The sequence below is a fragment of the Oratosquilla oratoria genome, chromosome 5 (genome assembly GCF_046742065.1).
Source record: "Oratosquilla oratoria isolate Oo_2021 chromosome 5, ASM4674206v1, whole genome shotgun sequence".
NCBI lineage: Eukaryota > Metazoa > Arthropoda > Malacostraca > Stomatopoda > Squillidae > Oratosquilla > Oratosquilla oratoria.
In genome coordinates this window covers 21,985,953-21,996,539 of record NC_134781.1, presented here as the reverse complement: position 1 = coordinate 21,996,539, position 10,587 = coordinate 21,985,953, and the positions used below count along the sequence as shown (strand labels likewise).

Below are 10,587 nucleotides of genomic sequence, written 5' to 3'. Positions count from 1 at the left end.
AACACAGCTGGTGAAGCCCAAGGACTAGTACTAAGTTCCACTAATCCTTGATCCATAAGCTGCTTCACTTCTTTCTCCATAATCCTCTTCAGGGGTGACAATCTGTAAGGGTTACCTCACCGGCTTGGCTCCATCTTCCCATCTTCTAAGACAATGAGGAAGGGGAGGTGAGTCATGTAGAGAAGAGAAGGTAAAAGGTGCAGATGGACAGATTTTAACAGAAGAGGAGGCGGTAAGGGAAAGGTGGGCAGAGTATATTAGCAGTAGATTATGGAGGAGGATAGGGTGGGATTGGTGGTAGCAGTGGGAGGCACTAAGAAAATGACTGATGGGAGAAGAAAAGAGAGGAGAAATAAGAAAAGATGAGATGCAAGTAACTTAGAAAATGATGAGAGCATGTAAGGCACTTAGATTGATGGGTATCATGTGGAGTGTTTGAAGAAGGGAGGTACAGTAATAGTGGACTGGCTAGTGTGGTTGTTTAATGTGTGCATAAAGGAGGATAGAATGCCAGAGCAGTGCCTATATAGTTCCGCTTTACAAAGGAAAACAGGACAAATGTGAGTGTGGTAGTTTCAGAGTGATCAGATTGTTAAGTGTAACTGGGAAGGCTTATGGGAGGGTTTTTATCAATAGTGTTAGGAAAGGAACAGAGGAAGTAATTTACTTGGTTTATTTGGTGTAGTTCAATAGATTACTTCAATGTACTGGGCCAGCATGGCATGTCCACTGTGCCTCCTCTACTTTGATTAGGGAGCTCTCCCCCATGGGAGTCCTGGGTTGTTATATTCCAACTGGGCCAAAAACTCATCCAGCTTCATTTTAAAGGTTTCTATGTTACAGTTTGTCATATCTCTGATGTATCTTGGAACACAGTTGAATGGTCTCACTACTCTCCACCTATAGCTATTATATAGAAGGGTGTCAGCTCTAACTCTGGGCACTGATTGTACTAAACAGTTACACCCTCTTCTATTTTAAACTGATGCAACTATTTCATTAGACAAATTAGGTACTTGCTTTAGCCTCATTTAATTTGAGCCACTCTGCTTTAGCAAAGTTCAGCCTTTCAAGACCTCTCTTGTCACCTACTACATATTGACTTTTTTGTTTTATAAAAGTCCATTCAGTTTCCACCTGTAATATTTTGTGGCCCAATATATTATTAGGTATAGATTAAATTTCTTTAACATTGTTACATTACACCAAATTAGGGTCTAGGATATTTCCAAGAGTAGGAATTTTCATTAACTGTTCCAAGGCATTCATAGATTGGCTACAAATTAGGACGAGGGAGTATGAGAGGTACAAAATAAAGAGAAGGAAAGTTAAGCATAAGATAAAGGAAGCAAAGAGGAGAGCAGATGTGAAATGGGGTAAGAGTATGACAAAATTTTGAAAGGAATAAAAAGATTTTTGGAAGGAAATTAAAAGAGAAAGAGGAGGTGAATCAAGTAGAGAAGAAAAGGTAAAAGGTGCAGATGGAGAGATGATAATGAAAGATAAGGCAATGAGAGGAAGGTGGGCAGAGTATTTTAGGGAGTTGCTAAATGTGAAGAAGAATAGGGAGGGAAAGGTAGTTGAAGTGGGAAGCGCTAAGAAAATGAGAGTGATGAGTGAGGAAAATGGAGGAGAAATAGGGAAGGATGAATTGAAAGCAGCTGTTAAGATGATGACAGCAGGTAAGGGACCTGGGTTGGATGGATGCCATGCAGAATGTCTGAAGAAAGGAGGTACAGTAATGGTGGATTGGCTGGTGAGGCTATTTAATGTTTGTTTAAGAGAGGGTAGAGTGCCAGAGGACTGGAGGAGTGCCTGTATAGTTCCACTTTACAAGGGAAAGGGGGACAAGTGTGAGTGTAGTAGTTTCAGTGGGATCAGCTTGTTGAGTGGTTGGGAAGGCTTATGGGAGGGTCTTGATTGAGGTGGAACAGAAGGAGTAATTGGTGAGGAACAGTGTGGGTTTAGGACAGGTAGGGGTTGTGTAGATAAGATTTTTGTGGTAAGACAGATATGAGAGAAAGCTATATGAAAAGGTAAGGATGTTTTTTGGGCTTTTATGGATCTGAAAAAGGCTTATGACAGGTTAGACAGAAAGGCACTGTGTGAGGCACTGCAGATATATGGAATAGGAGGAAAGCTGTTAAGAGCAGTCAAGAGTTTTTACGAGAGTAGTAGAGCTTGTGTTAAGATTAGAAATGGAGAGAGTGAATGGTTTGAGGTACAGGTGGGACTTGGTCAGGGATGTGTTATGTCGCCCCGGCTGTTCAATCTTTACATGGATGGGGTGGTGCAAGAGGTGAATGCAAGGGTAGTGGGTCAGGGGTTAGTGATGATTAAAGAAAATGGAGAAAAGTGGGAGGTGAGCCAGTTGTTGTTTGCTGATGACACTGCACTTGTAGCAGGATCAGAGGAGGGATTGAGGAAGTTAGTGACAGTTTGAGAAGGTGTGTGAAAGAAGGAAGCTGAAGATAAATTTGGGCAAAAATAAGGTGATGAGATGTTCAAGGAGAGAGAATGACAGCAGGTTGGAAGTGAGCATTAAGGGTGAAAGACTGGAGGAAATGGATAGTTTTAGATACTTGCATGCGAATGTGGCAGGAAAGGGAGGAGTGGGAGTGGAGGTAGAATGTAGATTGAGAGAAGCGAGTAAATGCCTTGGTGGATTAAAAAGTTTAATGAGAAATAGACATCTGGGAATGGATGCTAAGAGGTTATAATTATGAAGGAGTGATTGTGCCAACAGCACTGTATGGGGCAGAAACATGTAACATGAGAGAGGAAGAGAGAAGGAGTTTGAATGTGTTTGAGATGAAATGTCTGAGAAGTATGATAGGGGTTACTAGGCTAGATAGAGTGAGAAATGAGGAGGTGAGGAGGAGAACAGGGGTGGAAAGGGAGCTCGGAGATAGGGTTGATGAAAGAGTATTAGGATGGTTTGGACACATGGAAAGAATGAGTGAAGAAAGATTAGTAAAAGAAGTGTTGAAGGCAGAGGTGGAAGGAGTGAATATGAGGGGGCTACCTAGGATGAGATGGATGGATGGGGTGAAAGGGGCATTACAAAAGAGAGAAACGTCTGTTGAGGAAGGACGGAAGAGGACAGAAAATAGGGGTGAATGGAGAGGGGTTGTATATAGATGATGCTGTGATCCATGAGGGGGAATGGGTGGGGGATGAGGGGTGAGGAAGTATATATGAGAAAAAATCTGACGCAGCCCGAAGGAATTTCTCCCCATTTTCTCCTTTTCTGCATGAGGGGGATGGATAGGGGGGGTCACCGAATTCATGAAGTGGCCTTGCTGTGGCTGTGCTGTGTCTTGTGACACTGCCTCTGACCCAGGGCAGTGGACAGGATGCAGGGATGACCTGCCATCCAGGAGGTGCCAAGATAAGAGGGAGGGAGGAGTGGAATATACTGTATAGGAAATGGAATGGGTGGGAGTGGTTTGTATGCCTTTTTCTTTTTGGCTACCCCCTGTATAGGGGGGAAAAAGCCTTTGGTATATTTATGTATGTATGTTCCAAGTAGAAAGAACATGCAAATTCACACCATGTCTTCACTTGATTATTAGTGTTACCTCATGTTGAAAGCACATTAGGATCCTTTAATCCCCATTACACATTAGGCAAGCTAAAACTCCCTAATATTATCAGTTCTGGTAAGGCTCAGGTTGAGTATTGAGTTTTTCGTGCAGCAAATCAATTATTTCAAGAGACTCGTGTGCCCTTGTATCAAGTGGCTGTTATGTTACAGTTATGATAATATTTACTTTTGGTATTTGCACTGATAATATTTCACACAACTAGGTAAATACACACACCGTTAGAGAAATTTAAAACAACATTATGAACTATGTTTTCTCTGATCAGAACACACACACCTCCATGAGACCGCTTGAGTCTATGTAATCTTACATATTTAAAATCTTTAACTGATTTCTTCAACAGTGATCTGTTCATTCAGATGAGTTTCTGTTAAAGCAATAAGCACATTTTGTTCATTTGCCAGATCAAGCTATGTCATTTTGCTTTTATCAACACTTTTCATGAAAGTGGCAGTTGCCGACAAGATTGACGAGTTAAACACCATATGAGAACGGAGCCTTTATTTGTATGACATTTTGCTTATTACAGCTTTTTCAAGTACAAGTTGAGATACAAATGCTTGAGATTAAATAAGGGGAAAGGAGGGAACGGGGAGAGAAAAGAAGAAGGGGGGGAAGGAAGAGGAGGAGGAGAAGGGGGGGGATTGAACACTGGGAAAGGACGAGAATGCTGGCCCAAACGTCCGTAGGCGAAATGTCCACAAAGGGTGATTTAAATAAACATGCCCCTGTTTTGTTCAATAGTTCGTTCCTTGAATGATTGCTGCTTCTAAACACTTCCCACGGATTTTGTCTGGTTCTTGTATCAGCAGCTCTGCATTCTTCCAGTCCATAAGATGGTTTTCCTTGTTTCTTGAAAAAGCTGTAATAAGCGAAACGTTGTACAAGTAAAGGCTCCGTCCTCATATGGTGTTTAACTCGTCAATTTTATTAACACCATTATTCCTTAATATCCCATGGACATTAAGACATATAAAGTTCTTGTTAGTCTTATCATCAGTTAACTCACTGGAACTGAATTCTGGTAGTAGTTTGTATTCATGTTGGGTTCTAGGTGTATTCGGCTTGCCACGTGATTCCTCATGAAAGGAGGCATTTGCTGTATGCCTATTCCTTGGCCCATATGTCATGCTGGATAGAGGGTTAGTTTGTGCAGAGTCCGACTTTGTATTGACATCTGCTGTTGAAGTTGACTTACTGTATTCTTTAGGTCTTTTATAACCCCTAAAAAAGGCCTCTGGATCATATACTTTATCATGCTTTGATCTTTCTTTTAGCTGACTATTATTAATCTGTTCAGGCTTCACATTGTGACTTTGCAGTCTACCTTGATTGTCACTGCTTCTTAGATTATTTCTGGTGAAGTGGAGTTCATCTTTTTCCTTTGTCTCTGAATTTCCATATTGATTAGATCTAATCCCTTTTGGATGATAGAACTTTGGTGTTCTTCTTGTACAACACTTATTTTCCATAGGTTGTCTGCAGAGTTTTGAGTGATAGTACTCACAGTCAGTTTTTCCATCAGGCTCCTTTTATGTAGTTGAAGCACAGTTTAGGGTGTCCATATTTACACTATTCCAGCTCAGCCATGTCTGCATTGTTTTTGTAAGTAAATTTGACATACTCTTGTCTTCTGAGGTTGTGTATCTTCAACCAGTTTGGCATTTAACTGTGTACAGTACTTGTATTTTCTTGATCCGGATCAGAGTTAGCATCAGAGTTTGTTTCCAGGGTCTCAGAACTAACTTATAGGGGTTGTTGAGTTTACATGTCTCCAAGTCCAGCTGTACAATGTTCATTTATCTGATTTTCAATTACTTTTTCTGACTCATCAGACAATTTGGCATAATCATTGTATTTCATTGTCACACAAAGTTCACAAGTATATTTTCTTGTACTCTTGGCAAATAGTATAATTTAATATACTGGTAAATTGGTACAAGAATAATGAAACCATTGATAACATCCATCACATTTAAATGCACTTTCTGTCACTGAAATATCACACTGAGCACATCTAGATTCAGGACACGTGATTGTGGTCTATACAAACTCACCAATTCAATCAAGCTGCTCTCCCCTAAGTAGAACTATTCACTGAGGAATAGTGTGGGTTTTGGAAAGATAAGGGTTGCATGGACCAGATTTTTGTAGTAAGACAGATATGTGAGAAAGCTTTAGGAAAAGGTAAGGATGTTTTTTAGGCCTTTATGAATTTGGAAAAGGCTTATGACTGGGTAGACAGGAAGGCACTGTGGGAGGTTTTGCAGATATATGGGATTTGGGGATGGTTATTGAGGGTCAGGAGTTTTTACGAGAGTAGTAGAGCTTGTATTAGAATTTGAAATTAGGAGAGGAGTGGTTTGAGGTAAAGATGGGACTGCACCAGGGATATGTCATATCCCCATGGCTGTTCAGTGCGTACATGGATTGGGTGATGCAGGAGGCAAAGGCAAGGGTAAAAGTAAGGGGACTGGAGATGGTTAAAGAAAATGGAGAGAAGTGAGAGGTGAGACAGTTGTTTGCTGATGACACTGCACTTGTGGCAGGGTCAGACAGGAGATCAAGGGAGTTAGTGATGGAGTTTGGGAAGGTATGCGAAAGGAGAAAGCTGAAGGTAAGTGTGGGTAAAAGCAAAGTGATGAGATGTACAAGGGGAGAGAATGGCAGTGAGTTGGAACCAAGTCTTAAAGGAGAGAGGCTGAAGGAAGTGGATAGTTTCATGTTATTGGGGTCGAATGTGGCAGGAAAGGGAGTAGAGATGAAAGTAAGTTATAGATTGAGAGAAGCAAATAAATGCCATAGGGAATTGAAAAGTGTCATGAGAAATAGGTATCTGGTAATGGATGGAGATTATATGGAGGGGTGATTTTGCCGAATGTGTATGGGACAGAGACCTGGAACTTAAGGGAGGCAGAGAGGAAAAGGTTGAATGTGTTTGAAATTAAATGTCTGAGAAGTATGGTAGGGGTTACTAGGTTGGATAGAGTGAGAAACAAGAAGGTGAGCAGGCGTGGAAAAGGAGATGACAGATATGGCTAATGAAATGAGGTGTTCAGCAAGAGGAGAATGTCATTTGAGCAAGGGAGAAAGCAGGGCATAGGGATGAGTGGAAAGTGACTGCATATGGATGATATTGATATGCAATAGAGGGGCATGGGATTGGGGAGTGCTCATGTGTGAATGATAGTTTGATGCAACCTGAAGGAATTTCTCCCTGTCTCTCATGTTCTTTCTCTTTTTTTTTTTTTATGCATGAGGGGATATAGAGGAGAGGGGTTGCCAGTTAAGTAAAGCAGCCTTGCTGTGGATATACTGTGTCTTGCTACATTGCTTCTGACCCAGGGCAGTGGGTTGGATATAGGGGTTACCTGTCATCCATGATTAGCTAAGATGAGAATAAGGGAAGGGGTGGTGCATGGGAGTGAAATGGGTAGTAGGTATGTGCCTTTGACTTGGCTACCTTCCTCATAAGGGGGAAACCGCTCTTGGTATATATATATATATATATATATATATATATATATATATATATATATATATATATATATATATATATATGGATAGGATGGGATGAATAGTTTTATATTTTTGGTATACAATATCGATAAAGGTATGAAATAGATTACAGGATTATGGGTGGTAGGAAGCAGTGATTTAATGTAAGTGGTCAGACTCCAATCTATTAAGTTGGGGAAAATTGATGGGCCCATTAATACAGAAATGTTAGTTAACACATGTACAAATAAATTCCATCTGTAACATGTAAAATGAAAGCTGAAATATTGGTAATATGTTATACCCCGAAAAAAATAAACTCAACGTATTCTCTGTATGGTTGAAGTGGCCTTGTTAAAGTTGGTGTTATAAACATAAGGATGAAGGAGATTGCAAAAGACCATAAAGTCTACATTAGGCAGTTCCATGTCTATTACTACCTATCATCCCTGCCCACAAAGTTGTATAATTCTTAAACAAACCAATAATTTCAGTGGTCACTACATGGTCACCAAGTCTATTCCATTCATCAGCCACTGCGTTGGTAATCTCTTGCCTGTTTCCTTGAACGGCTAAGACCAGGACTATATTTACCGTGCCATTTATTCCTGAATTTTTTGTCCTTATATTCCTTCTCAGCATACTTTATGTCTCTTCATATATATATATATATATATATATATATATATATATATATATATATGGGCCAGTTAACTTAGTTACTTCCAATGAATGCACAAGGGGTGTTGTCTCCCTCTTTTAATAACACACACTATTTCCTTCTTTTTTCTTAATATCTTAATTTATTTTCCTGTCCATATATTTTTGTTTTAATATAATTAAAAAAAAATCCGGCAACCTATATCTAAATATGTTCATGACTGGTTATGTAATGGTATGTGTCGGGGGTGGTGTAGCATTGTTAATGGAATTTTGGCTAATGCTAGAAAAATATTGCGTAGCAATTTGTGTGTTATGGAGTTAGAAATATTCTCGCATTAAATTACCAAATATTACATGTAATAACTAAATAATTTTAGAATAATACCTTCATAAGCATTATTTACATTCACGAATTCAGCAGTCTGTCACCGTAGCGTCAGCAGTACATCGGAACTAGACATCTCCAAGAGTTATTATATATATCTCTGGTTTCCCTTCAAAACGCATAAATCTTTCGCCTTTTACTAAAGATTTCCGTGGAGGGGAACATATTAATGAGTTTTAACAATTTGTATTGATGCCCACTTTGTGGGCTGTCATAAATAACTAATGTTGAAGGGTAAACTTAAAAATGTATGGTATCAGATCGGGCAAAGACATTACCAGCTATCATACCTATCCACATTTTTGTCTGACATTTTCTGAAAACAACCAATTAAGTCAATGCTAACACGATGTGGGTGTCAGGCATTGTCCAGGCTGCATACGTGCTAAAAATTACGGACTGTATGACCACTACGCTAAGAATTGATGAAGTTAAGAAGGAAATGTGGTAGCAAAATAAATGAAAAAATAGGGTTGCCGACGTACAGATACAACATTCAGTTATGTCCACTCATCAAGTGATATCAGTTTATGATAGATGTGGTTTGTAAGTAATTGGATTATTCGGGTTTCTGGCTGCTACTAATCCCAGTAGAAGAATGGGTTTTCTGGTGTCCGTTGAAGACCTACTACTGTGTTATTTTAATATCCCACGGACATCCAGATCTATAAAGCTCTTGTTAGTTTCATCATCAGTTAGCTCACTGGAACTGGATTCTGGTAGTTTGTATTCGTGTTGGTAATCTCTTTCCCATTTCCTTAAACCAAAATTTGTCCAGTTTGAATCCATTAGTACGAATCCTGCCATGGTGTGTTAGTAAGGTGACTTTGCCTGCATCACCCTTGTTGAAGTCCTTGACCTATTGGAATAATTATTAAATTGCCCCACGCTCTTCTTTCCAAAGAGTTAAGGTGCCAAAGTCTTTCTGCATAAGGTAAATTGAATCCTTTCAATAATTCTAGTCATTCTCCTATGTACTGAATTGATATCCATTTTCTAGGACGGAAACAAAAACTGAACCACAGTCAAGGATGGGTCTAACTAGCCAGATAGTTCAAAAGATTTCCTCTGTCCTGTTGTTTGCAACCATCCTAACAATAAATTCGAATGCCCTGTTAACTCTAATCGTGACACTAATGCACGGCTTTCAGGGTCTAAGGTCAGGGCTCACACTCCCAATAATAATAGTAATTCAATATAGTAATGTCGAAGCTATACCTATTTGCTGGGTTGTATGATCCAACGTTTAACACACTGTACTTTGACATATTACCGACCATGCAAATAATTAAGATCCTCCTGAAGTATTCCAGGATTTCCCCCCAACCATTATGGCGTCCTATTTTAGTGTCATCCTCAAACTACGTCACTAATCCCACTGTACATGTAGTCTATATACATAATGAATAATAAGGGATCTAAAACTGAGCCCTTGGGAACTCCACTAGTAATACTACCCCATTTATATTTTACACTGACCAGCCTTTTTCTGTCATTAATCCATTGAATAATTTTTTTTTTATTGGTCAAATAAGGATGCATCTAGATTTTTTCTTTTTCGTTAGTCTCGCTACCAAAGTTATGTCCATGTGTATCTCCTTGCGTGTGACCCTGACTACAGTTGTTGAAGTAAACAATAGACATAACTTCCAAAAGTGTTGTGTGGGCGAATGGGATCTGCAACTATGTAGTGTGTATGTGTTGCAGGGAGGAGATTAGGGACAGTCTGCATATACCATACTGTGTTGATAAAAAGTAGAGGTAGGGGTTTAGTGTTTAGGGACAGTACCGTGGAGTTTCAGTACCCAGTGATAATGATATTGACCTGAAAGAGGGTAGTTCGTGGTTGGTATAGAAAGGGGCTTTGCTTATAAGGTGAACCGTCACTATATTTGGAGTTATTTGCGACTGGAAACAATTGCTTCGCGTCCCTGCAGGATAGGAGGTTATTGATGAAAACAGTCATTCCGATGACGCAATAAGGAAGTGAGGTAAGATGGAGCGAGAACCTAAATAATTGTTAATGAAACAATGTAGAAATATGCCATTACGTAACAACTGTTATTTTTTAACTTGATGATTTTTAAAATGTAAATATTTCATTGTTATCCTAAAGTAAAACAAATTTATAAATAACTATGTAAAGGAGAAGTATTTGTATACAACTTTATAACGAGGAATTCTTACTTCATAGGATCATTTTGTATGATTGCCAAGTAGAAATGTAGTCCTCTGAGCGGAAAGTTGCACATATACTCTGTGTAAGTGTGCATCGAGGAACGTTCCAGTTTGCTCTTAAGAAGGTATTCGAAGAGGATTACACGACCTGAGTGGCGGGATATTATCCACTAGGATCTGTGTTTCTTATAGGTCATATGACCTAATTATCCACAGGCAAATGGAAATAAATTTGGATACATGTTATTCAGAAGT

At 39.3% G+C, this 10,587-nt stretch overlaps 2 non-coding genes across 2 annotated transcripts; both read left to right on the top strand.

Moving 5' to 3' along the window:
• The first annotated feature begins 8,249 nt into the window (after positions 1-8,249).
• Positions 8,250-8,364, top strand: LOC143025878 (U5 spliceosomal RNA). The gene has a single exon (XR_012966438.1). It is a non-coding gene; the product is annotated as a U5 spliceosomal RNA (small nuclear RNA).
• Positions 8,365-10,369: 2,005 nt separating this feature from the next.
• Positions 10,370-10,484, top strand: LOC143025875 (small nucleolar RNA U3). Its single transcript, XR_012966435.1, has one exon. It is a non-coding gene; the product is annotated as a small nucleolar RNA U3 (small nucleolar RNA).
• Positions 10,485-10,587: the final 103 nt, after the last annotated feature.